Genomic DNA, 26,499 nt, shown 5'->3' with positions numbered 1-26,499 from the left:
GCTAAATACATTGTGATGTCACAGAGATACTGTCTAGGTGCCTGCAGCTGAATGCATTGTGATGTCAGAGGTACTGTCTAGCTGCCTGCAGCTGAATGCATTGTGATGTCACAGATGTACTGTCTGGCTGCCTTCAGTGGAATGCATTGTGACATCACAAAGGTACGGTCTCACCTGCAGCTGTACGCATTTTGATGTCACAGAGGTACTGTCTAGCTGCCTGCAGCTAAACGCAATGAATGCATTGTGATGTAAAAGATGTACTACCTAGCTTCCTGCAGCTGAATACATTGTGATGTAAGAGGTGCTGTCTAGCTGCCTGCAGCTGAATGCATTGTTATGTCACAGCTGTACTGTCTAGTTGCTTGCAGCTGAATGCATTGTGACATCACAGAGGTGCTGTCTAGTGGCCTGCAGCTGAATGCATAGTGATGTCACATAGGTACTGTCTGGCTGCCTGAAGCTGAATGCATTGTGATGTCACAGAGGTAATGTATAGCAGCCTGCAGGTGAATGCAATTTGTTGTCACAGAGAAACTGCAAACTTCCTGCAGCTAAACACATTGGCCTGTCACAGATGTACTGTCCACAGGGCCGGCGCTACCACTAGGCAGCTTTAGGCAGCAGCCTATGGGCGGCGACCACTGGAGGGCGGCACCGCACACTGAATGAGAGAGAGAGAACGCTTTCTTTAACATCCTGCCTCGCCTCAGCTCAGATAACCTCCTCCTCTTCTGTAAGAGACGAGGAGCAGCCAGGGATGTCGCCTAATTGTCAGCACCCGCACCGAGTCTGTACAGTTAAACGTAAGTCAGTGAATCATGATGCATCAATTTCTAAACACTGACTGTCTGTTCTCCTTCCTCCTGTTTCTGCAATCCTGCCGCCCCAGCCACCCGAGTCCCGCATACTACCAGCTCCCCCGCGATTGTCTCCCGCATCATGATGCCCACTCCCCCCCCCGCGACTGGGCTATTGAATGTTACCCGCTCCCCTCCCGCATCTTGTTACCCGCTCCCTCCGCCCCACGATTTTGCTCCCGAATCTTCTTGATACCCACTCCCCCCTCCCGCATCCATACCTCCCAACTTTCTTTTATTGTAGAGCGGGACACTCGAAAAAGGGGGCGTGGTCTATGAAAAGGGGGCGTGGCTTCGCGGGAGGACCCGCAATCGCGAGCCACACACCCGTTTTCGTCACTGAGGGGGCATGCCCAGCGCTCTGTGAGCAGCTGGCATGCTCCCTCTGACTCCACTGAATAAACGCTGTGCGCATGCGCACAGCGTCTATTCACCGCTGCTCTGCTAAGCAGAGCAGCGATTGACAGAGCCTCCCAACTGCCCCCCCCACCGCGGGATACTGTGGCCCGCGGGGACACTGTGGCCCGCGGGTGGGACAGCGGGACAGTCCCAAAAAACGGGACTGTCCCGTGAAAATCGGGACAGTTGGGAGGTATGCGCATCTGGTTACCCGCTCCACCCCCGCTGCCCCCCCCCCAGCGATTGTCTAGCATCCTGGTATCCGCGCTCCTGCCTCCCCACCTGATTCCGCATCTGGTTACCTGCTCCCCCCCACGATTGTCTCCCGCGTCTTGGTATCCACGCTCCCGCCCCCCCCCCCACCTGATTGTCTCCCGCATCTAGTTACCCGCTCCCCCCCGCGATTGTCTCCCGCGTATTGTTATACGTTCCCCCCGCGCGATTGTCTCCCGCATCTTGGTGTCCGCGCATCCCGCCACCCCACCTGATTGTCACCCGCATCTGGTTACCCGCTCCCCCCCCGCGATTGTCTCCCGCATCTTGCTATGTGCTCCCCCCCTCCCCCCGCGCGAGTGTCTCCCGCCGCATCTTGGTATCCGCGCTCCTGCCCCCCACCTGATTGTCTCCCGCATCTGGTTACCCGCTCTCCCCCGCGATTAGCTTCCACATCTTGTTATCTGCTGCCCCCCCCCCCCCCGCGATTGGCCTCTTGAATGTTGCCCGCTTCCCCCATCCTGCACCTTGATACCAGCTCCCCCCACCCGCAATTGATCTCCCGCATGGCAGGAGCATGCACCCAGGGCCAGGAGAGACTAGGGGAGACGGCTGTATACCCTATCCTCTCCTTAGTGTCTATAACATGAGCCAGTGAATGCATTGTGAACACTGACTGTTCTGTACCAAATTCTCTCTGCAATCCTGCCCCCCCCCCCCCCCGCTTGGAGATTGGGCTCCTGCACGATTTTACCTGCTCCCCCCCCCCCCCCACGATTGGGCTCCTGTATGTTACCCACTCCCCCCCCCCGCCCCGCAATTAGGCTCCCACATCATGTTGCCTGCCCCCCCCCCCCCCCCACCCCACAGTTGGGCTCCCACATCATTATTCCCCCTTCCGCCTGGCGCGTTTGGTCTCCCGCATGTAACCCTACCCCTTCCGCGCTTGCCTAAGGCTTGTTACCTGTCCCCCCTCCCGCAATTGCAGCATATTACACCCCCTTCCCCCACGATTGCATCTCTCATGTTACCCTCCCGAGATTGCTTCCATCATGTTACATAGGAACATTGCGTTCAAGTGTTCTGTGGAGAAATGTCCAGGTCACAGAATGTTTTGAGACGATGTCAGTGTGAAAGTTTATGTTATGTTTCAGGAGATGGTAAGAGATTTTACTCTAGCCTGCAGCTGGCTCTGCCAAGGTGGTCAGCTTATATGAAAATAACCTAGTACTTTGAAACTGGATAACGGTCCCACGCTGGACCTACCGCAACCAATCCAAGGTCCAGCACAAGTGGTTGTCCTTTGTATGTGCGAGTATTTCACCAAAGGGGCCCTTTGGAAACCTTGCTATGGGGCCCACTCATGTAGTTATGCCCTGAGTGTGGCTCTCCATTAATGGAAAACGCTTGTGTTAATGGAAATTTCAATTACTGAAGGATCAAGTAACAAAACCATCCTTGTGGGCAATATATAGGAAAAGTATATGTGCAGTATGGATCACATTCTACTGGAATGTTCATCTAACATACTTGCATGCAGTGAAGTATCTGGCCCCTTAGATATTCTATGGGTTAAAGAGATTTTAATTTGAACCATTTTGCTTTGTGAGTGCAACAGATAAGTATCAGATCTGGGCGGTAATATGTCTACTAAACAGCATTTCCTCTGCTGCCATGTAGAGGCTCCCTGTGTTTTGGGGGAGATGGAAAAGATTCAGGTTTGGTAGTCAGAACATGTAGTGGATACGGCTGAAGTTTCAGGACTGACCCTGGTCCTGGGTGCAGATTTGTCTCGCTGTACCTCTCTGGAGTTAGGATATTTTTGTGATTTTTTGGGGGGGGACTTCATGTACCTTCAATTGAGTAAACTGCCTCACCGCATATCATGAGGCAGTTATACTGTGTGTTAATAACACTATCATGGAAAATAATAATAATAATATATCAGCCCATTATTTCAGGTTTCACAATTGGGAAGGATTTATTCATGAACAAGAATGCCAGAGAACTTAGGGACCTTGCTCAGCATCAGTTACAGTACAAAACTGCAACTGCTTGCAATCACGTGCTGGGGACCGCCCATCATAGGGCAATGCCCGCCAGAGATACGATCGCAATTCAATTGCGATTGCATCGCTAAACTATGGATGCCACCTGGCTGCAAAGGCAGCGCAGAGCAGCAATTTTTTCCGAACATGCCCTGTTTTTATTGCCACGCACCCGTAATGCTGCATCACCACCCCAACTGCCCTGTGAATGCCTCTGCCTGTCAATCAGGCACAGGCGTTCGCATCAATGCGATGCAAATACATTGCTGGGCTCGCGCACACGCAGATCATGCACTGCACGGGAGCACTAGTCACAAAATTGTCAGTGTGTCACTATTAGGGAACTGGAGTGAATGTGTATGTGAGGGATTGGGTGAAGGGTTCGGGGGAAGTAGGGGCAGGATTGTGAACATTTGCCTAGGGCGCCTTGAAACCTTGCACCGGCCCTGACTGTCCAGTTGCCTTCAGCTGAATGCATTGTTACATCACAAATGTACAGTCTAGCTGACTAGCTGTCTGCAGCTAAATACATTACGATGTCACAGATGTACTGTGTAGCTGCCTGCAGTGAATGCATTGTGATGTAACATAAGTAATGTCTAGTTGCCTGCAGCTGAATGCATTGTGATGTCACAGAGCACCTGCAAACTGCCTGCAGCTGAATGCATTGTCATGTCCCAGAGGCACTGTCTAGCTGCCTGCAGCTGAATGCTTTGTGATGTCAAAAAGGAACTAGAAGCTGCCTGCAACTGAACGCATTGTGACGTCACAGAAGTGCGGTCTAGTTGCCTGCAGCTGAATGCATTGTGGTGTCAGAGGTACTGTCTAGCTGCCTGCAGTTGAATGCATTCTGACGCCACAGAGGTACTGTGTAGCTGCCTGCAGCGAAATACATTGTTATGTCACAGAGGTACTGTCTGTCTGCCTGAAGCTGAATGCATTGTGGAACTGCAAGCTGTCTGCAGCTGAATGCATTGATATGACACACATGTACTGTCTAGCTGCCTGCAGCTGAATGCATTGTGATGTCACAGATGTACTGTCTAGCTGCCTTCAGTGGAATGCATTGTGAAGTCACAAAGGTACGGTCTCGCTGCCTGCAGCTGAACGCATTGATATGTCACAGAGGTACTGTCTATCTGCCTGCAGCTAAACGCATTGAGATGTCACAGATGTACTGTCTAGCTGCCTACAGCTAAATGTATTGTGATGTCACAGATGTACTACCTAGCTGCCTGCAGCTGAATGTATTGTGATGTCAGAGATATACTGTCTAGCTGTCTGCAGCTTAATACATTGTGATGTCACAGAGGAACTGTTTAGCTGCCTGCAGCTGAACACATTGTGATGTCACAGATGTATTGTCTAGCTGCATGCAGCTGAACGCATTAAGACGTCAGAGGTACTACCTATCTACCTGCAGCTGAACACATTGTAATGTCACAGATGTACTGTCTAGCTGCCTTCAGCTGAAGGCATTTTGAAATTACAGAGGTGCTGTCTAGTGGCCTGCAGCTGAATGCATAGTGATGTCACATAGGTACTGTCTGGCTGCCTGAAGCTGAATGCATTGTGGAACTGCAAGCTGTCTGCAGCTGAACGCATTGAGATGTCACAGAGGTACTGTCTAGCTGCCTGCAGCTGAATGCATTGTGATGTCACAGAGGTAATGTCTAGCAGCCTGCAGGTGAATGCAATTTGTTGTCACAGAGAAACTGCAAACTTCCTGCAGCTAAACACATTGGCCTGTCACAGATGTACTGTCCAGTTGCCTTCAGCTGAATGCATTGTTACTAGAGATGTGCACTTGAAATTTTTCGGGTTTTGTGTTTTGGTTTTGGGTTCGGTTCCGCGGCCGTGTTTTGGGTTCGACCGCGTTTTGGCAAAACCTCACCGAATTTTTTTTGTCGGATTCGGGTGTGTTTTGGATTCGGGTGTTTTTTTAAAAAAACACTAAAAAACAGCTTAAATCATAGAATTTGGGGGTCATTTTGATCCCAAAGTATTATCAACCTCAAAAACCATAATTTCCACTCATTTTCAGTCTATTCTGAATACCTCACACCTCACAATATTATTTTTAGTCCTAAAATTTGCACCGAGGTCGCTGGATGACTAAGCTAAGCGACCCTAGTGGCCGACACAAACACCTGGCCCATCTAGGAGTGGCACTGCAGTGTCACGCAGGATGGCCCTTCCAAAAAACACTCCCCAAACAGCACATGACGCAAAGAAAAAAAGAGGCGCAATGAGGTAGCTGTGTGAGTAAGCTAAGCGACCCTAGTGGCCGACACAAACACCTGGCCCATCTAGGAGTGGCACTGCAGTGTCACGCAGGATGGCCCTTCCAAAAAACACTCCCCAAACAGCACATGATGCAAAGAAAAAAAGAGGCGCAATGAGGTAGCTGTGTGAGTAAGCTAAGCGACCCTAGTGGCCGACACAAACACCTGGCCCATGTAGGAGTGGCACTGCAGTGTCACGCAGGATGGCCCTTCCAAAAAACACTCCCCAAACAGCACATGACGCAAAGAAAAAAAGAGGCGCAATGAGGTAGCTGTGTGAGTAAGATAAGCGACCCTAGTGGCTGACACAAACACCTGGCCCATCTAGGAGTGGCACTGCAGTGTCACGCAGGATGGCCCTTCCAAAAAACACTCCCCAAACAGCACATGACGCAAAGAAAAAAAGAGGCGCAATGAGGTAGCTGTGTGAGTAAGATAAGCGACCCTAGTGGCCGACACAAACACCTGGCCCATCTAGGAGTGGCACTGCAGTGTCACGCAGGATGGCCCTTCCAAAAAACACTCCCCAAACAGCACATGACGCAAAGAAAAAAAGAGGCGCAATGAGGTAGCTGTGTGAGTAAGATAAGCGACCCTAGTGGCCGACACAAACACCTGGCCCATCTAGGAGTGGCACTGCAGTGTCACGCAGGATGGCCCTTCCAAAAAACACTCCCCAAACAGCACATGACGCAAAGAAAAAAAGAGGCGCAATGAGGTAGCTGTGTGAGTAAGCTAAGCGACCCTAGTGGCCGACACAAACACCTGGCCCATGTAGGAGTGGCACTGCAGTGTCACGCAGGATGGCCCTTCCAAAAAACACTCCCCAAACAGCACATGACGCAAAGAAAAAAAGAGGCGCAATGAGGTAGCTGTGTGAGTAAGATAAGCGACCCTAGTGGCCGACACAAACACCTGGCCCATCTAGGAGTGGCACTGCAGTGTCACGCAGGATGGCCCTTCCAAAAAACACTCCCCAAACAGCACATGATGCAAAGAAAAAAAGAGGCGCAATGAGGTAGCTGTGTGAGTAAGCTAAGCGACCCTAGTGGCCGACACAAACACCTTGCCCATCTAGGAGTGTCACTGCAGTGTCACGCAGGATGGCCCTTCCAAAAAACACTCCCCAAACAGCACATGACGCAAAGAAAAAAAGAGGCGCAATGAGGTAGCTGTGTGAGTAAGATAAGCGACCCTAGTGGCCGACACAAACACCTGGCCCATCTAGGAGTGGCACTGCAGTGTCACGCAGGATGGCCCTTCCAAAAAACACTCCCCAAACAGCACATGACGCAAAGAAAAAAAGAGGCGCAATGAGGTAGCTGTGTGAGTAAGCTAAGCGACCCTAGTGGCCGACACAAACACCTGGCCCATGTAGGAGTGGCACTGCAGTGTCACGCAGGATGGCCCTTCCAAAAAACACTCCCCAAACAGCACATGACGCAAAGAAAAAAAGAGGCGCAATGAGGTAGCTGTGTGAGTAAGATAAGCGACCCTAGTGGCCGACACAAACACCTGGCCCATCTAGGAGTGGCACTGCAGTGTCACGCAGGATGGCCCTTCCAAAAAACACTCCCCAAACAGCACATGACGCAAAGAAAAAAAGAGGCGCAATGAGGTAGCTGTGTGAGTAAGCTAAGCGACCCTAGTGGCCGACACAAACACCTGGCCCATCTAGGAGTGGCACTGCAGTGTCACGCAGGATGGCCCTTCCAAAAAACACTCCCCAAACAGCACATGACGCAAAGAAAAATTAAAGAAAAAAGAGGTGCAAGATGGAATTGTCCTTGGGCCCTCCCACCCACCCTTATGTTGTATAAACAGGACATGCACACTTTAACCAACCCATCATTTCAGTGACAGGGTCTGCCACACGACTGTGACTGAAATGACGGGTTGGTTTGGACCCCCACCAAAAAAGAAGCAATTAATCTCTCCTTGCACAAACTGGCTCTACAGAGGCAAGATGTCCACCTCATCATCATCCTCCGATATATCACCGTGTACATCCCCCTCCTCACAGATTATCAATTCGTCCCCACTGGAATCCACCATCTCAGCTCCCTGTGTACTTTGTGGAGGCAATTGCTGCTGGTCAATGTCTCCACGGAGGAATTGATTATAATTCATTTTAATGAACATCATCTTCTCCACATTTTCTGGAAGTAACCTCGTACGCCGATTGCTGACAAGGTGAGCGGCGGCACTAAACACTCTTTCGGAGTACACACTTGTGGGAGGGCAACTTAGGTAGAATAAAGCCAGTTTGTGCAAGGGCCTCCAAATTGCCTCTTTTTCCTGCCAGTATAAGTACGGACTGTCTGACGTGCCTACTTGGATGCGGTCACTCATATAATCCTCCACCATTCTTTCAATGGGGAGAAAATCATATGCAGTGACAGTAGACGACATGTCCGTAATCGTTGTCAGGTCCTTCAGTCCGGACCAGATGTCAGCATCAGCAGTCGCTCCAGACTGCCCTGCATCACCGCCAGCGGGTGGGCTCGGAATTCTGAGCCTTTTCCTCGCACCCCCAGTTGCGGGAGAATGTGAAGGAGGAGATGTTGACAGGTCGCGTTCCGCTTGACTTGACAATTTTCTCACCAGCAGTTCTTTGAACCCCAGCAGACTTGTGTCTGCCGGAAAGAGAGATCCAAGGTAGGTTTTAAATCTAGGATCGAGCACGGTGGCCAAAATGTAGTGATCTGATTTCAACAGATTGACCACCCGTGAATCCTTGTTAAGCGAATTAAGGGCTCCATCCACAAGTCCCACATGCCTAGCGGAATCGCTCCGTGTTAGCTCCTCCTTCAATGTCTCCAGCTTCTTCTGCAAAAGCCTGATGAGGGGAATGACCTGACTCAGGCTGGCAGTGTCTGAACTGACTTCACGTGTGGCAAGTTCAAAGGGCAGCAGAACCTTGCACAACGTTGAAATCATTCTCCACTGCGCTTGAGTCAGGTGCATTCCACCTCCTATATCGTGCTGAATTGTATAGGCTTGAATGGCCTTTTGCTGCTCCTCCAACCTCTGAAGCATACATAGGGTTGAATTCCACCTCGTTACCACTTCTTGCTTCAGATGATGGCAGGGCAGGTTCAGTCGTTTTTGGTGTTGCTCCAGTCTTCTGTACGTGGTGCCTGTACGCCGAAAGTGTCCCGCAATTCTTCTGGCCACCGACAGCATCTCTTGCACGCCCCTGTCGTTTTTTTAAAAATTCTGCACCACCAAATTCAAGGTATGTGCAAAACATGGGACGTGCTGGAATTTGCCCATATTTAATGCACACACAATATTGCTGGCGTTGTCCGATGCCACAAATCCACAGGAGAGTCCAATTGGGGTAAGCCATTCCGCGATGATCTTCCTCAGTTGCCGTAAGAGGTTTTCAGCTGTGTGCGTATTCTGGAAACCGGTGATACAAAGCGTAGCCTGCCTAGGAAAGAGTTGGCGTTTGCGAGATGCTGCTACTGGTGCCGCCGCTGCTGTTCTTGCGGCGGGAGTCCATACATCTACCCAGTGGGCTGTCACAGTCATATAGTCCTGACCCTGCCCTGCTCCACTTGTCCACATGTCCGTGGTTAAGTGGACATTGGGTACAACTGCATTTTTTAGGACACTGGTGAGTCTTTTTCTGACGTCCGTGTACATTCTCGGTATCGCCTGCCTAGAGAAGTGGAACCTAGATGGTATTTGGTAACGGGGGCACACTGCCTCAATAAATTGTCTAGTTCCCTGTGAACTAACGGCGGATACCGGACGCACGTCTAACACCAACATAGTTGTCAAGGCCTCAGTTATCCGCTTTGCAGTAGGATGACTGCTGTGATATTTCATCTTCCTCGCAAAGGACTGTTGGACAGTCAATTGCTTGGTGGAAGTAGTAAAAGTGGGCTTACGACTTCCCCTCTGGGATGACTATCGACTCCCAGCAGCAACAACAGCAGCGCAGGACTATTGGCATTCCTGGGGAAGGAGGAAATTGACACTGAGGGAGTTGGTGGGGTGGTTTGCGTGAGCTTGGTTACAAGAGGAAGGGATTTACTGGTCAGTGGACTGCTTCCGCTATCGCCCAAAGTTTTTGAACTTGTCACTGACTTATTATGAATGCGCTGCAGGTGACGTATAAGGGAGGATGTTCCGAGGTGGTTAACGTCCTTACCCCTACTTATTACAGCTTGACAAAGGCAACACACGGCTTGACAAATGTTGTCCGCATTTCTGTTGAAATACTTCCACACCGAAGAGCTGATTTTTTTGGTATTTTCACCAGGCATGTCAACGGCCATATTCCTCCCACGGACAACAGGTGTCTCCCCGGGTGCCTGACTTAAACAAACCACCTCACCATCAGAATCCTCCTTGTCAATTTCCTCCCCAGCGCCAGCAACACCCATATCCTCCTCATCCTGGTGTACTTCAACACTGACATCTTCAATCTGACTATCAGGAACTGGACTGCGGGTGCTCCTTCCAGCACTTGCAGGGGGCGTGCAAATGGTGGAAGGCGCATGCTCTTCACGTCCAGTGTTGGGAAGGTCAGGCATCACAACCGACACAATTGGACTCTCCTTGTGGATTTGTGATTTCGAAGAACGCACAGTTCTTTGCGGTGCTTTTGCCAGCTTGAGTCTTTTCATTTTTCTAGCGAGAGGCTGAGTGCTTCCATCCTCATGTGAAGCTGAACCACTAGCCATGAACATAGGCCAGGGCCTCAGCCGTTCCTTGCCACTCCGTGTGGTAAATGGCATATTGGCAAGTTTACTCTTCTCCTCCGACAATTTTATTTTAGATTTTTGAGTCCTTTTTTTACTGATATTTGGTGTTTTGGATTTTACATGCTCTGTACTATGACATTGGGCATCGGCCTTGGCAGACGACGTTGCTGGCATTTCATCGTCTCGGCCATGACTAGTGGCAGCAGCTTCAGCACGAGGTGGAAGTCGATCTTGATCTTTCCCTAATTTTGGAACCTCAACATTTTTGTTCTCCATATTTTAATAGGCACAACTAAAAGGCACCTCAGGTAAACAATGGAGATGGATGGATACTAGTATACTTATGGATGGACGAGCGACTGCCGACACAGAGGTAGCTACAGCCGTGGACTACCGTACTGTGTCTGCTGCTAATATAGACTGGATGATAATGAGATAAAATTAAAATATATATATATATATCACACTAGTACTGCAGCCGGACAGGTATATATTATGTAATGACGGACCTGCTGGACACTGTCTGTCAGCACTGCAGACTCCTAAAGTAAGCTACTAGTATCAAGAAGATAGAAAAAATAAAATAAACCACGGGTAGGTGGTATACAATTATGGATGGACGAGCGACTGCCGACACAGAGGTAGCTACAGCCGTGGACTACCGTACTGTGTCTGCTGCTAATATAGACTGGATGATAATGAGATAAAATTAAAATATATATATATATATATCACACTAGTACTGCAGCCGGACAGGTATATATTATGTAATGACGGACCTGCTGGACACTGTCTGTCAGCACTGCAGACTCCTAAAGTAAGCTACTAGTATCAAGAAGATAGAAAAAAAAAATAAACCACGGGTAGGTGGTATACAATTATTGATGGACGAGCGACTGCTGACACAGAGGTAGCTACAGCCGTGGACTACCGTACTGTGTCTGCTGCTAATATAGACTGGATGATAATGAGATAAAATTAAAAAAAAAAATATATATATATATATATCACACTCGTACTGCAGCCGGACAGGTATATATTATGTAATGACGGACCTGCTGGACACTGTCTGTCAGCACTGCAGACTCCTAAAGTAAGCTACTGGTATCAAGAAGATAGAAAATAAAAATAAACCACGGGTAGGTGGTATACAATTATGGATGGAAGAGCGACTGCCGACACAGAGGTAGCTACAGCCGTGGACTACCGTACTGTGTCTGCTGCTAATATAGACTGGATGATAATGAGATAAAATTAAAATATATATATATAAATATATCACACTAGTACTGCAGCCGGACAGGTATATATTATGTAATGACGGACCTGCTGGACACTGTCTGTCAGCACTGCAGACTCCTAAAGTAAGCTACTAGTATCAAGAAGATAGAAAAAATAAATAAACCACGGGTAGGTGGTATACAATTATGGATGGACGAGCGACTGCCGACACAGAGGTAGCTACAGCCGTGGACTACCGTACTGTGTCTGCTGCTAATATAGACTGGATGATAATGAGATAAAATTAAAAAAAAAATATATATATATATATATATATATCACACTAGTACTGCAGCCGGACAGGTATATATTATGTAATGACGGACCTGCTGGACACTGTCTGTCAGCACTGCAGACTCCTAAAGTAAGCTACTAGTATCAAGAAGATAGAAAAAAAAATAAACCACGGGTAGGTGGTATACAATTATGGATGGACGAGCGACTGCCGACACAGGTAGCTACAGCCGTGGACTACCATACTGTGTCTGCTGCTAATATAGACTGGATGATAATGAGATAAAATTAAAATATATATATATATATATATATATCACACTAGTACTGCAGCCGGACAGGTATATATTATGTAATGACGGACCTGCTGGACACTGTCTGTCAGCACTGCAGACTCCTAAAGTAAGCTACTAGTATCAAGAAGATAGAAAAAAAAATAAACCACGGGTAGGTGGTATACAATTATGGATGGACGAGCGACTGCCGACACAGAGGTAGCTACAGCCGTGGACTACCGTACTGTGTCTGCTGCTAATATAGACTGGATGATAATGAGATAAAATTAAAATATATATATATATATCACACTAGTACTGCAGCCGGACAGGTATATATTATGTAATGACGGACCTGCTGGACACTGTCTGCAGAATGCGTTTATAAAAACACCACACGACGAGTGTTTAACTTTTTCAGGCAGACAATCACAATATACTGGTGGTCAGCAGACAATCACAATACTGGTGGTCAGTGGTCACTGGTCAGTCACACTGGCAGTGGCACTCTGGCAGCAAAAGTGTGCACTGTACTTAAAATATGTACTCCTGCTATAACTGCTCCCCAGTCTCCCCCACAATTAAGCTGTGTGAGCACTGCAGTGAGCACTCAGCAGTCAGATAATGATATACAGTATATGATGCAGCACACTGGGCTGAGCACAGATATGGTATGTGTGACTGTGTCACACTGTGTATCGTTTTTTTTCAGGCAGAGAACGGATTCATTAAACTGGTGGCACTGGTCACTGCCACTGGTCACACTATCAGCAGCAAGTAGTACTCCTCCTATATTATGCTCCCCAAAATTTGTGTGTCTCTCTCTCTAGTACTATTAGTCACTCTAAACGGAGAGGACGCCAGCCACGTCCTCTCCCTATCAATCTCAATGCACGTGTGAAAAATGGCGGCGACGCGCGGCTCCTTATATAGAATCCGAGTCTCGCGATAGAATCCGAGCCTCGCGAGAATCCGACAGCGGGATGATGACGTTCGGGCGCGCTCGGGTTAACCGAGCAAGGCGGGAGGATCCGAGCCTGCTCGGCCCCGTGTAAAAAAAGCTGAAGTTCGGCGGGTTCGGATTCAGAGAAACCGAACCCGCTCATCTCTAATTGTTACATCACAAATGTACAGTCTAGCTGTCTGCAGCTAAATACATTGTGATGTCACAGATGTACTGTGTAGCTGCCTGCAGTGAATGCATTGTGATGTAACATAAGTAATGTCTAGTTGCCTGCAGCTGAATGCATTGTGATGTCACAGAGCACCTGCAAACTGCCTGCAGCTGAATGCATTGTCATGTCCCTGAGGCACTATCTAGCTGCCTGCAGCTGAATGCTTTGTGATGTCAAAAAGGAACTAGAAGCTGCCTGCAACTGAACGCATTGTGACGTCACAGAAGTGCTGTCTAGTTGCCTGCAGCTGAATGCATTGTGGTGTCAGAGGTACTGTCTAGCTGCCTGCAGTTGAATGCATTCTGATGCCACAGAGGTACTGTGTAGCTGCCTGCAGCTAAATACATTGTTATTTCACAGAGGTACTGTCTGTCTGCCTGAAGCTGAATGCATTGTGGAACTGCAAGCTGTCTGCAGCTGAATGCATTGATATGACACAGATGTACTGTCTAGCTGCCTGCAGCTGAATGCATTGTGATGTCACAGATGTACTGTCTAGCTGCCTTCAGTGGAATGCATTGTGAAGTCATAAAGGTACGGTCTCGCTGCCTGCAGCTGAACGCATTTTGATGTCACAGAGGTACTGTCTATCTGCCTGCAGCTAAACGCATTGAGATGTCACAGATGTACTGTCTAGCTGCCTACAGCTAAATGTATTGTGATGTCACAGATGTACTACCTAGCTGCCTGCAGCTGAATGTATTGTGATGTCAGAGATATACTGTCTAGCTGTCTGCAGCTTAATACATTGTGATGTCACAGAGGAACTGTTTAGCTGCCTGCAGCTGAACACATTGTGATGTCGCAGATGTATTGTCTAGCTGCATTCAGCTGAACGCATTAAGACGTCAGAGGTACTACCTATCTACCTGCAGCTGAACACATTGTAATGTCACAGATGTACTGTCTAGCTGCCTTCAGCTGAAGGCATTTTGACATCACAGTGCTACTGTCTAGCTGCCTGCAGCTGAACGCATTGTGACATCACAGAGGTACTGTCTAGTTGCCTGCAGCTGAATGCATTGTGATGTCACAGAGGTACTGTCTAGCTGCCTTCAGCTAAATGCATTGTGAATTCACAGAGGTACTATCCGGTTGCCTGAAGCGGACTGCATTGTGGAACTGCAAGCTGCCTGCAGCTGAACGCATTGAGATGTCACAGATGTACTGTCTAGCTGTCATCAGCTGAATGCATTGTGATGTCACAGAGGTACTGTCTAGCTGCCTGCAGCTGAATGAATTGTGATGTCACAGAGGAACTGCAAGCTGCCTGCAGCTAAACACATTGACATGTCACAGATGTACTGTCTAGTTGTCTTCAGCTGAATGCATTGTGATATCACAGATGTACAGTCTAGCTGCCTGCAGCTAAATACATTGTGATGTCACATATGGACTCTCTAGCTGCCTTCGGCTGAAGGCATTTTGACATCACAGAGGTACTGTCTAGCTGCCTGCAGCTGAACGCATTGTGACATCACAGAGAGGTGCTGTCTAGTTGCCTGCAGCTGAATGCATTGTGATGTCACAGAGGTACTGTCGAGCTGCCTGCAGTTGAATGCATTGTGACACCACAGAGGTACGGTGTAGCTGCCTGCAGCTAAATGCATTGTGATGTCACAGAGGTACTGTCTGGTTGCCTGAAGCGGAATGCAGAGCCGTAACAAGGTGTGTGCCGATGGTGCCTTGCCAACAGCGCAAATGCACTGAGGGCGCACCATCGGGCATCACACCTGCTAGCTCAGAGCCCAGACTGCTGAAGGCGGCGCCGCCTGTGTCCCGCTGATGGCGCCGCCGCCCGCCCGTGTCCCTCTGAAGCCACCGCCTGCCCGCCTGGACACAACCGTGTCCCGCTGAAGCCGCCGCCACCCGCCCACCTGTGTTCCGCAACTTCCTCTGAACTTGAAGCCGCCGCCCGCCTGTGTCCAGTTACAGCTTGACACAGGCGGGCGGGCGGCTTCAAGTTCAGAGGAAGTTTTCAAGCCGCTGCGGCATCTGTGCAGCCTTCTCAATGGCCCAGCGGCAGCCCGGCCCCCCTCTCCTGCAATACGGAAGCCGCTGATGCCCACCAGACTCCTGCTGCTGAAGCCACCACCCGCCCGCCCGTGTCCCCGTGAAGCCGCCCCCGCCCGCAACAGCACGTGACTACACTACACCATATTACACTACACTTCACTACAGTACACTACACTACACTATACTACACTACACTTCACTACAGTACATTACACTACTATACACCACAGTACACGTCACTACACTACACTACACCCTAAGGGTAGGAGGGGGGGGGATGTAAGGGGGACTGGCTGCCGTACTGTGTTAAAGGGGGACTCTGCCTGCCATAATGTGTAAAAGGGGGATGCTCTCTGCTGTAATGTGTAAAAAAAGGAGACGCTGTCTGCCGTAACATGTAAAAGGGGGACGCTGTCTGCCGTAATGTGTAAAAAGGGGACTCTGTCTGCCGTAATGTGTAAAAAAGGGGATGCTGCTGTAATGTGTAAAAAAGGGGACGCTGTCTGCTGTAATTTGTAAAAAATGGGACGCTGCCTGCCGTAATGAGTAAAAAAGGGGACGCTGTCTGCTGTAATGTGTAAAAAAGGGGGACGCTGTCTGCCGTAATGTGTAAAAAAGGGGACTCTGTCTGCCGTAATGTGTAAAAAAGGGGATGCTGCTGTAATGTGTAAAAAAGGGGACGCTGTCTGCTGTAATTTGTAAAAAATGGGACGCTGCCTGCCGTAATGAGTAAAAAAGGGGACGCTGTCTGCTGTAATGTGTAAAAAAGGGGGACGCTGTCTGCCGTAATGTGTAAAAAAGGGGACTCTGTCTGCCGTAATGTGTAAAAAAAAAGGGACGCTGTCTGCCGTAATGTGTAAAAAAAGGGGACGCTCTCTGCTGTAATGTGTAAAAAGGGGACTCTGTCTGCCATAATGTGTAAAAAAAGGGGACTCTGCCGTAATGTGTAAAAAAGGGGACACTGTCTGCCGTAATGTGTAATAAGAGGATGCTGTCTGCCGTAATGTGTAAAAAGAGGACGCTGTCTGACGTAATGTGTAAAAGGGGCTCTACCTGGTGTAGTGGCGCTACTGTGCGGCATAATTTGAATAATGGAGACTACTGTGCACCATTATATGAATTGGTATTATTTTGTGGCCACACCCCTTTCCCGTGAAGCCATGCTCCTATATTTTTCGTGCGCGCCTACAGCACGCACTGCCGCCTACGACACGCACTGCCGCCTGTTTGCGTTAAGGGGGAGGGCGCCGATGCCTTTTCTTGCACACAGCGCTAAAATGTCTAGTTACGGCACTGGCGGAATGCATTGTGGAACTGCAAGCTGCCTGTAGCTGAACGCATTGAGATGTCACAGATGTACTGTCTAGCTGCTATCAGCTGAATGCATTGTGATATCACAGATGTACTGTCTAGCTGCCTGCAGCTGATTGCATTGTGATGTTATAAAGGAACTGCAAGCTACCTGCAGCTGAACAAATTAAGATGTCACAGAATTTTGGTCTAGCTGCCTGCAGCTGAACACATTGTGACGTCACAGTAACTGACTAGCTTCCTGCAGCTGAAAGCACTGTGATGTCACAGATGGACTGTCTAGCTGCCTGCAGCTGAATGCAATGTGATGTCACAGAGATAATATGTAACTGCCTGCAGCTGAATGAATTATGATGTCGCAGAGGTTCTGTCTACCATTTGCAGTTGAATGCATTGTGAGGGGATACGGTCATTAGGTCGACAACACTTAGTCGACAGTCATTATGCCAACCACTATTGGTTAACATGCATTAGGTTGACATAGTCACTAGGTCGTTGTGCACTCGGTCGACATGGAAATGCTCTACATGTGTTTTTCACACTTTTTTTCTTCATTTTTTTAACTTTTTCATACTTTACAATCCATGTGGACGATTGGGAATAGTAACCTTGCCCGAAGCATGGCAAGCAAAGCGTGCCATGCGAGGGACACGGTGCACTAATTGGGGTTCCCCGTCACTTTACGAAGAAAACAACACTAAAAAGTAAAATACCTCACGTCAACCTTTTCCCATGTCGACCTTGTTCACGTCAACCGAATGACTGTGTCGACCTATTTCAGGTGTCGACCTAGTCACTGTCGACCTAAGCGTGGTCGACCTAATGACCCATACCCTCACAGAGGTACTGTTTAGCTACCTTCAGGTGAATGCATTGTGATGTCACAGATGTACTGTCTAGCGGCCTTCAGTTTAACGCATTATGATGTTACAGATGTACTGTCGGGTGGTCTTCAGTATGCCGACTGTCGGGATCCCGGCACACAGTATACCGGCGCCAGAATCCCGACAGCCGACATACCGACACTTTTATCTCCCTCGTGGGGTCCACGACCCCCCTGGAGGGAGAAGAAAATAGCGTTTTGCGCTCGCCATGCTGTCGGTATGCCGGCGGTCGGGCTCCCGGCGCCGGTATGCTGGTCGCCGGGAGCCCGGCCGCCGGCATACCATACTACACCAGTACTGTCTAGCTGCATTCAGTTAAAAGCATTGTGATGTCACAGTGGTACTGTCCAGCTGAATAATAACTTGGAAAGCAAATTTGAGGAGACATGGGCCAGGTTAATCCTGGAAAACGAGTCATGAGTATGTGTTAAAAAGGAGAGAATTTCTTTACCCCAGGATTTCTCATCCGCCAGGCCCATCTCTGCAACAACTGCCGGAAACTGAATAACAAGAGTTACGGTAGACTTACCTTTGTTAGCTCTCTTTCTATAAAGTTCATAGGGTCCACAGGGAGAACATTGGGGGTTGTAGTTGGTGGGTGAGAATCCGGGCACCAAACAGTTAAGCTTTCCGGCTTCCCAGAATGCACAGATCCGCTTCCTATAACCCCACCTCCATGCTCAGACAGGTCAGTTTTGTTAACAAGCCCAAAGCAGGAAGTGGATAGAAGAAAGATATTGTACACATAAGAACACCCGCTGACAGGAGAAAAGAAACAGTGACTAATGCCACAAAAAAAACAGAGAGGCCAGGTGCGTCAGGGTGGGTGGCCTGTGGACCCTATGAACCTCTAAGATAGAGAGTTAACAAAGGTAAATCTACCATAACTTTCGCTTCTTCTTCGGGATTCTTGGGGCTCCACAGGAAGAACATTGGGGATGTCCTAAAGCAGTATTTTTAAGGGAGGGGACGCACCTCAGAGGATAACAGAATCCTGCATCCAAAGGAAGCTTCCTGGGATGCAAAGGTATCAAATGAGTAGAATTTTAGAAGCATTTGAATGGAAGACCACATAGTGGCCTTACATGATTGCTCAGGAGACGCCCCACAACATGCTGCCGATGAGGGACATACAGATCTAGTAGAATGGGCAGAAATTGAAGTTGGGTCAGGCAAATGAGCTTGATTGTATGCTTGTGCAATAACCATTCTAATCCATCTGGCCATCTTATGTTTGTTAGCTGGATAGCCACGCTTGTGAAATCCATAAAGTATGACTAGAGAGTCGAATCGTCAGATAGAACTGGTTCGGTCTATGCAGATACGTAGATAGTTTTGTTGAAAGATCTGGTGAGAAAAATGCCAGGACTAGAATTTCCTGATTAAGGTGAAACCTTGAGACCACTTTAGGAAGGTACCCAGACCTAGTCCGTAGAACAGCCCTGTCATGATGAAAAATCAGGAATGGTGGATGACAGGAGTGTGTGTGTAAGTCTGACACCCTCCTGGCAGAAGCAATAGCCAGCAAAAATATTGTCCTAGCCGTCAACCATTTGAGGTCCACTGACTCTAAGGGGTAAATTTACTAAGATGAGAGTTTTATTTAAGATGGGATGTTGCCCATAGCAACCAATCCGATTCTACTTCTCATTTGTCTAGCACAGGCATGTCCAAACTGTGACCCTCCAGCTGTTGTGAAACTACATATCCCAGCATGCCCTGACACAGTTTTGCTGTCAGAGAATGCTAAAGCTGTGTCAGGGCATGCTGGGATGTGTAGTTTCTCAACAGCTGGAGGGCCGCAGTTTGGACATGCCTGGTCTAGCACCTTCTTAATACCTGGAATCTGATTGGTTGATATGGACAACATCCCATCTTAAACAGAACTCCTATCTTAATAAATTTACCCCTAACGGTTCAAAAGGAGGCTCTTCAAGTGCCTCCAATACTACAGAGAGATCCCATGGAACTACCTGGTGTACATATGGAGGTTGTACATGTATGACCCTTGAAAAAAAGGACATATATCCGGTAGTGTAACAATTCTTCTCTGAAACCATACTGACAGGGCAGAAAGGTGTACTTTCAGAGAAGCAAGGCATAAAACAAGATTCAATCCTCTTTGAAAAAAAGCCAGTATTCTTGATATTTTAAATATAGTTGTATCGTAGCACTTAGAAGCACACCATGTGAAATAGGTATACCATGTTCTATAATATATACGTGCTGAAGCAGGCTTGCGTGCCTTAAGCATCATTTGAATTACAGAGGTTGAATATCCTTTCACTCTTAAAATGGATGATTCAAGAGCCACACCGTCAAAGACAGATGGTTCAGGTCCGGATGTAGACATGGCCTTTGAAATAGCATGTCCTGTCACTAAGGAAGTTGAAGGGGTTGCCCTACTGAAAAGCTCTGTAGGTCAGAGAACCAGTGCTGTCTGGGCCACGCTGGGGCTATCAGAATGAGGTTTCCTCTTTCTTGTTTGAATTTCCTTATTACCCTTGGCAGAAGAGATATTGGGGGAAATATGTATGGTACAGTGCATCCGTAAAATATTCACAGCGCTTCACTTTTTCCAAATTGTGTTATGTTACAGCCTTATTCCAAAATGGAATAAATTAATTTTCTCCCTCAAAATTCTACACAAAATACCCCATAATGACAATGTGAATTTATTAAAAATAAAAAAACTAAGAAAATCACATGTACATAAGTATTCATAGCCTTTGCTCAATACTTTCTTTGGCAGCAATTACAGCCTCAAGTCTTTTTGAATATGATGCCACAAGCTTGGCACACCTATCTTTGGGCAGTTTCGCTCATTCCTCTTTGCAGTACATCTCAAGCTTCATCAGGTTGGATGGGAAGCATCGGTGCACAGCCATTTTCAGATCTCTCCAGCGATATTCAATTGGATTGAAGTCTGGACTCCGGCTGAGCCACTCACGGACATTCATAGAGTTGTCCTGAAGCCACTCCTTTGATATATTGGCTGTGTGCTTAGGGTCGTTGTCCTGCTGAAAGATGAACAGTCGCCCCAGTTTGAGGTCAAGAGCGCTTTGGAGCAGGTTTTCATCCAGGATGTCTCCGTACATTGCTGCATTTATCTTTCCCTCTATCCTGACTAGTCTCCCAGTTCCTGCCGCTGAAAAAACATCCCCACACCATGATGCTGCCACCACCATGCTTCACTGTAGGGATAGTATTGGCCTGGTGATGAGCGGTGCCTGGTTTCCTCCAAACGTGACACCTGGTATTCACGTCAAAAAGTTCAATCTTTGTCTCCATCAGACCAGAGAATTTTGTTTCTCATGGTCTGAGATTCCTTCAGGTACATTTTGGCAAACTCCAGGCGGGCTGCCATGTGCTTTGTCTGGCCACTCTACCATACAGGCCTGATAGGTGGATTGCTGCAGAGATGGTAGTCCTTCTGGAAGGTTCTCCTCACTCCACAGAGGAATGTTGTAGCTCTGACAGAGTGACCATTGGGTTCTTCGTCAACTCACTGACTAGGGCCCTTTTCCCCCGATCGCTCAGTTTAGATGGCCGGTCAGCTCTAGGAAGGGGTGGTCTTCAGTATGCCGGCGGTTGGGCTCCCGGCAACCAGCATACCGGCGCCGGGAGCCCGACAGCCGGCATACCGACACTTATTCTCCCTCGTGGGGGTCCACGACCCCCCTGGAGGGAGAATAAAATAGTGTGGCGCGTGTAGCGCGCCACCGTGCCCGTAGCGTGGCGAGCTCAGCGAGCCCGCAAGGGGCTCATTTGCGCTCGCCACACTGTCAGTAAGCCGGCGGTCGGGCTCCCGGCGCCGGTATGCTGGTCGCCGGGAGCCCGACCGCCGGCATATCGTAGTGAACCCCTAGGAAGAGTCCTGGTGGTTCCGAACTTCCATTTACGGATGATGGAGGCCACTGTGCTCATTGGGACCTTCGAAGCAGCAGATATTTTCTGTACCCTTCCCCAGATTTGTGCCTCGAGACAATCCTGTCTCGGAGGTCTACAGACAATTCCTTTGACTTCATGCTTGGTTGGTGTTCAGACATGCATTGTCAAGTGTGGGACCTTATATAGACAGGTGTGTGCCTTTCCAAATCATGTCCAATCAACTGAATTTACCACAGGTGGACTCCAATTAAGCTGTAGTAACATCTCAAGGATGATCAGTGGAAACAGGATGCACCTGAGCTCAATTTTGAGCTTCATGGCAAAGGCTGTGAATACTTATGTACATGTGATTTTCTTAGTTTTTTATTTTTAATAAATTGGCAAAAATCTCAAAAAAAACTTTTTTTACGTTGTCATTATAGGGTATTGTGTGTAGAATTTTGAGGGGAGAAATGAATTTATTCCATTATGGAGTAAGGCTGTAACATAACAAAATGTGGAAAAAGTGAAGCGCTGTGAATACTTTCCAGATGCACTGTAAATGAAATGTCCATTGCACTGCTAGAGCATCGATGAATGCTGATTGTGGATCCTATGACCTGGATCCGTATACTGGGACCTTGTGGTTATGACATGATACCATCAGATGCACATCTGGCCAGCCCCACATGTCCACTAGTAGTTGGAACACTTTTGGGTGGTGAGCCCATTCGTCCATGTGCGCATCCTGATGACTGAGGAAGTCTGCTTCCCAGTTAAGGAGACCTGGTATGAACACTGCTGATATGGCCAGAAGATGACATTTGGCCCTCTTTAGTATTTTGGCTACCTCTTGTATTGCCTTTTTGCTGCGAGTGCTGCCTTGATGATTAATATATGCCACTGTTGTGGCATTGTCGGATTGAATTTGCACAGGCCTGCCTTGGAGAATGCTGCCTGCCAGTGTCAATGCTTTGTTTACTGCCCTCAGTTCCAGTACATTGATTGGTAATGAGATTGGTCAGTGTTATTATCTGCTGTTTGATCTGATGATGCTGGCCATTCTAGTTAGCTAGAATCAACCTTTGTAAAGGGCAAATTCTACCATGTCGAATGTAGATATCATCAGGCCGAGGACTTGCATGGCCGAGTGAATTGACACCTGAGGATGGTGAAGGAACCGCTGTATTTTGTCCCTTAGTTTTGATATTTTGTTCATTGGTAGAAACAGTCGTTGATTTTGAGAGTCTAGCAGGGCTCCCAGATGTACCATTCTTTGGGATGGTATGAGTGAGGACTTTTTCCAGTTGATAAGCCAACTGTGACTTTGTAGGAAGGCTATCATTGTTTGTAAACTGGCCAGGAGCAGTATGTCATCCAGATAAGGAAGTATCCTGATTCCCTGATAACGCAGGTGTGACTTGTAAATATTCTGGGTGCTGTAGCCAGGCTAAATGGCAGCGCCTGGAACTGATAGTGTTGGTTTAGGATAGCAAACCTCAATAAAAATACGCTGTAGCATCTTAAATATTATGAGAAACACACTGTCCCTTGAATTTCATATCAGCGGCTTACTGGTAACACAACAAAACACACGGATGTGATTCGTCAGCGTCGCAATGCGTCCACCGTTAGGTGGTCCACCACAGCATTGCGTTTGTAATGTACAGTGCATCATTAAGAACGTGATATCGCGGACGCGCCCCCATCTGTAAAAGTAAAATTGCTTTCTAACAAATATTGAAATTGCCAGCTCTAATATATACTGTGGACGCCTGCACATTTTATTACCATGTGCTATGAATGTGCGCTATACATCGCAAAACACTGCATCCCATAAGAGAAAACAATACACCCACACATTATCTGAGTTCCAAAGCTCATTGATGTATATATTTGTTATTAAAAGGATATGTATTCAATATATCACAATGTACAGTATATATATATATATATATATATATATATATATATATATATAGTTACATGGTTACAATTTACACAGTAAGCAGTTATTACAAACTAATTCAAATACATACATGGCCAGCGATACAATTACCATATTTTGCTCAAATAAAGTCTCCACTCCATATCACTCTCTCTCTCTCTCTCTCTCTCTCAGTAAAATCATGCAGCCACTGGACAGACATCATCTCCACCATCATCTGGGACAAACAGGAAAAGCAGCCGGCTCTGTGTGTGATCACCTATACACTGAGTCTCTTGGGGGCGTATCCAGATCTCTTGTTACTTGGCCTAGGTGAGGGAACTTTCTCATTCATGATGAGTCATTGGTCAGTTCATATGCAAGCCTTGAAGACATCAAAAGGGCTGGCATGAGTTTCCTGTCCATCACATGTTTTGAATGGAATCCTTTAGTTCTCATCAGAATTGTGGCTTTATATTCCTACATTCAATCATAACTACTTGTTGCAATGAGCTACAACTTAATAACAGGCATCAAATTGATATACACATTAATCGGGTTGCTTTGATACCAAGCACGACATGTCCATCTTGCTTCGTTCCAATAATAAACATACATGACATTACTCCATTATATAATTTAAAACCTTATGATGTCTGGTGCTTGGTATGTTCAAATTTATGTGCGGTATGAAATATGTGTTGAATCTATCTTTGTGGCATGTCTGTGTAAATGCGTATGTTACCATATTTGCTGTGCTCGCTGCGCGTATTTGCAAGCTTAGCGACTCATAATGTGTGGAGTCTGTATGTTCTCTCTATGTAATATATATTTTTTATACTTCGACAAGGAGCAGAGCATTCTGGGAAGCCGGTAAGTTTAAATGTTTGGTGCCTGGACTCTCATAGGTGATGGACGAGAACCCATTGTTTTTTTTAGTGCACTGTAGAAGCCTTGCACGCATAACATATGCTTGCCCTGCCCCTGAAAGCATCCCAGTGCCAGTGATGCTTCTAACACTGATCCACTTTCTGGAACATCCATCGGCTAGCACTGAGAACATCACTGCCTGCACTTAGCTGTTGCAACCTTCTCAGTCACTTCTACACCACCAGGAACCACTACCAGGTCTCAGGTACTTTCATTTACTAGGTGTGCTACAGCAAAAGGACTAGGCATTAGCCCTCCTGCACATGTACCAGAGGAACACTGGGGGTCATTTCGAGTTGATCGCTAGCTGTCGTTGTTCGCAGTGCAGCGTTCAGGCCAAAAATCTGCATTTCTGCGCATGCATATGCACCGCAATGCGCACGCGCGACGTACGGGTACAAAGACATTTGCTGTTTTGCACAGGTTTTAGTGAAGTTTTCAGTCGCACTGACTGCCGCAAGAAGATTGACAGGAAGGGGGGGGGGGGGGGGGGGTTTCTGGATGTCAACTGACCGTTTTCAGGGAGTGTTTGCAAAAATGCAGGCGTGTCTGTAAAAATGCAGGCATGGCTGGGCATTCACTGGGCGGGTGTATGACGTCAAATCCGGACACGAATAGGCTGAAGTGATCGCAAGCGTTGAGTAGGTTCAGAGCTACTCTGAAACTGCACAAACTCTTTTTGCTGAGCTCAGCTGCACATGTGTTCGCACTTCTGCTAAGTTAAAATACACTCCCCAGTGGGTGGCGGCATATCGTTTGTACGCTGCTAAAACTAGCTAGCGAGCGATCAACTCGGAATTCGGAATGACCCTCAATAGCTTACAAGGCACATGCTAAGAACACACCTACCAGACCAGATGGCTCAGTGGCAAATCAGTATGACTTGTCGCACATAGCGAGTAGCAGCATATGGTGTGGTGTTTTCCCTGCCTCTACATACTTCTAGATTCATTTCTAGGGTTCTCTCACTGAGGAAGAGGGTGAGGAAGGGTGATTACAGCCTGCAATCTGGTATCAGACTGCATTCCACTCCACCACAGCAGCAGAAACCCTGCTTCTTCCTTCATACCTACCAGAGCTAAGTGAGAGGTCTGCACACACACCAAGCATTGATTTCATATGGTGTGCAGCAGCTATCTCTGTGTGCTGATAATGGAGGACCATATTTTTCAACCTACTGTATTTATTTATTTATTACCAGTTATTTATATAGCGCACACATATTCCGCAGCGATTTACAGAGAGAATGTTTGGCAATTCACATCAGTCCCTGCCCCAGTGGAGTTTACAATCTGTATTCCATACATGTACACGCACACACATTCATACTAGGGTTAATTTTTTTTGTTGGGATCCAATTGACCTACCAGTATAATTTTGGATTGTGGGAGGAAATCGGAGTACCCAGAGGAAACCCACACAAGTACGGGGAGAATATACAAACTCCACACAGGTAGAGCCATGGTGGGAATCGAACCCATGACCGGAGTGCTGTGAGGCAGTAATGCTAACCATTACACCATCCATACTGCCCTGTATTATCTAGTGATGTAAACTATGTTCTGTACCAGACCAACCTCTTCCCTATTTCTCTTAATTATCGATAGTATTTTGTACAAGAGATTTTGTGTTCAAGTGAGTGAACTTTATATTCACGTGACAACATATGCTAACTAGATAAAAATATCTCCTTTCACTCAGAAATTACCCTTGTGCAGAGTTTGCATGTCCTCACCCTGGAAATAGTCTGTTAATTGTTGTATTTAATTATACTTTTATAAATGCATATCCCTTTAATGTCCCACTGTATATTTATGTGGCATCATACATGTATCCTCTTCACATACAGGAACTGACTCATGTAGAGTTTTTATGTGCTCACCCTGGCACTAATTTGTGTTCCAGTTTTTTGACAGCATAGCCGTGAGACTACAATTAACACCTGTGCTATCTGCTATCCAGTGTATGTTCTTACTTTCATAACATTATTCGATTTGCAATATCCCACTGTGAGACCTACACTACCACTTGAGGCATTTACATCTATTGTATGTTTGGTCTACAAAAATTGCT

The 26,499-nt window shown here is 47.4% G+C and overlaps 1 long non-coding RNA gene across 1 annotated transcript; it reads left to right on the top strand.

Moving 5' to 3' along the window:
- Positions 1 to 609: 609 nt before the first annotated feature.
- Positions 610 to 26,447, top strand: LOC134943511 (uncharacterized). The gene is made up of 3 exons (XR_010181582.1): positions 610 to 806; positions 23,692 to 23,829; positions 26,332 to 26,447. It is a non-coding gene; the product is annotated as an uncharacterized LOC134943511 (long non-coding RNA).
- Positions 26,448 to 26,499: the final 52 nt, after the last annotated feature.

The sequence above is a fragment of the Pseudophryne corroboree genome, chromosome 7 (assembly GCF_028390025.1).
Source record: "Pseudophryne corroboree isolate aPseCor3 chromosome 7, aPseCor3.hap2, whole genome shotgun sequence".
Lineage (NCBI taxonomy): Eukaryota > Metazoa > Chordata > Amphibia > Anura > Myobatrachidae > Pseudophryne > Pseudophryne corroboree.
Note: the sequence above shows the minus strand (reverse complement) of the source record. Positions and strands in the feature narration are given on the sequence as shown.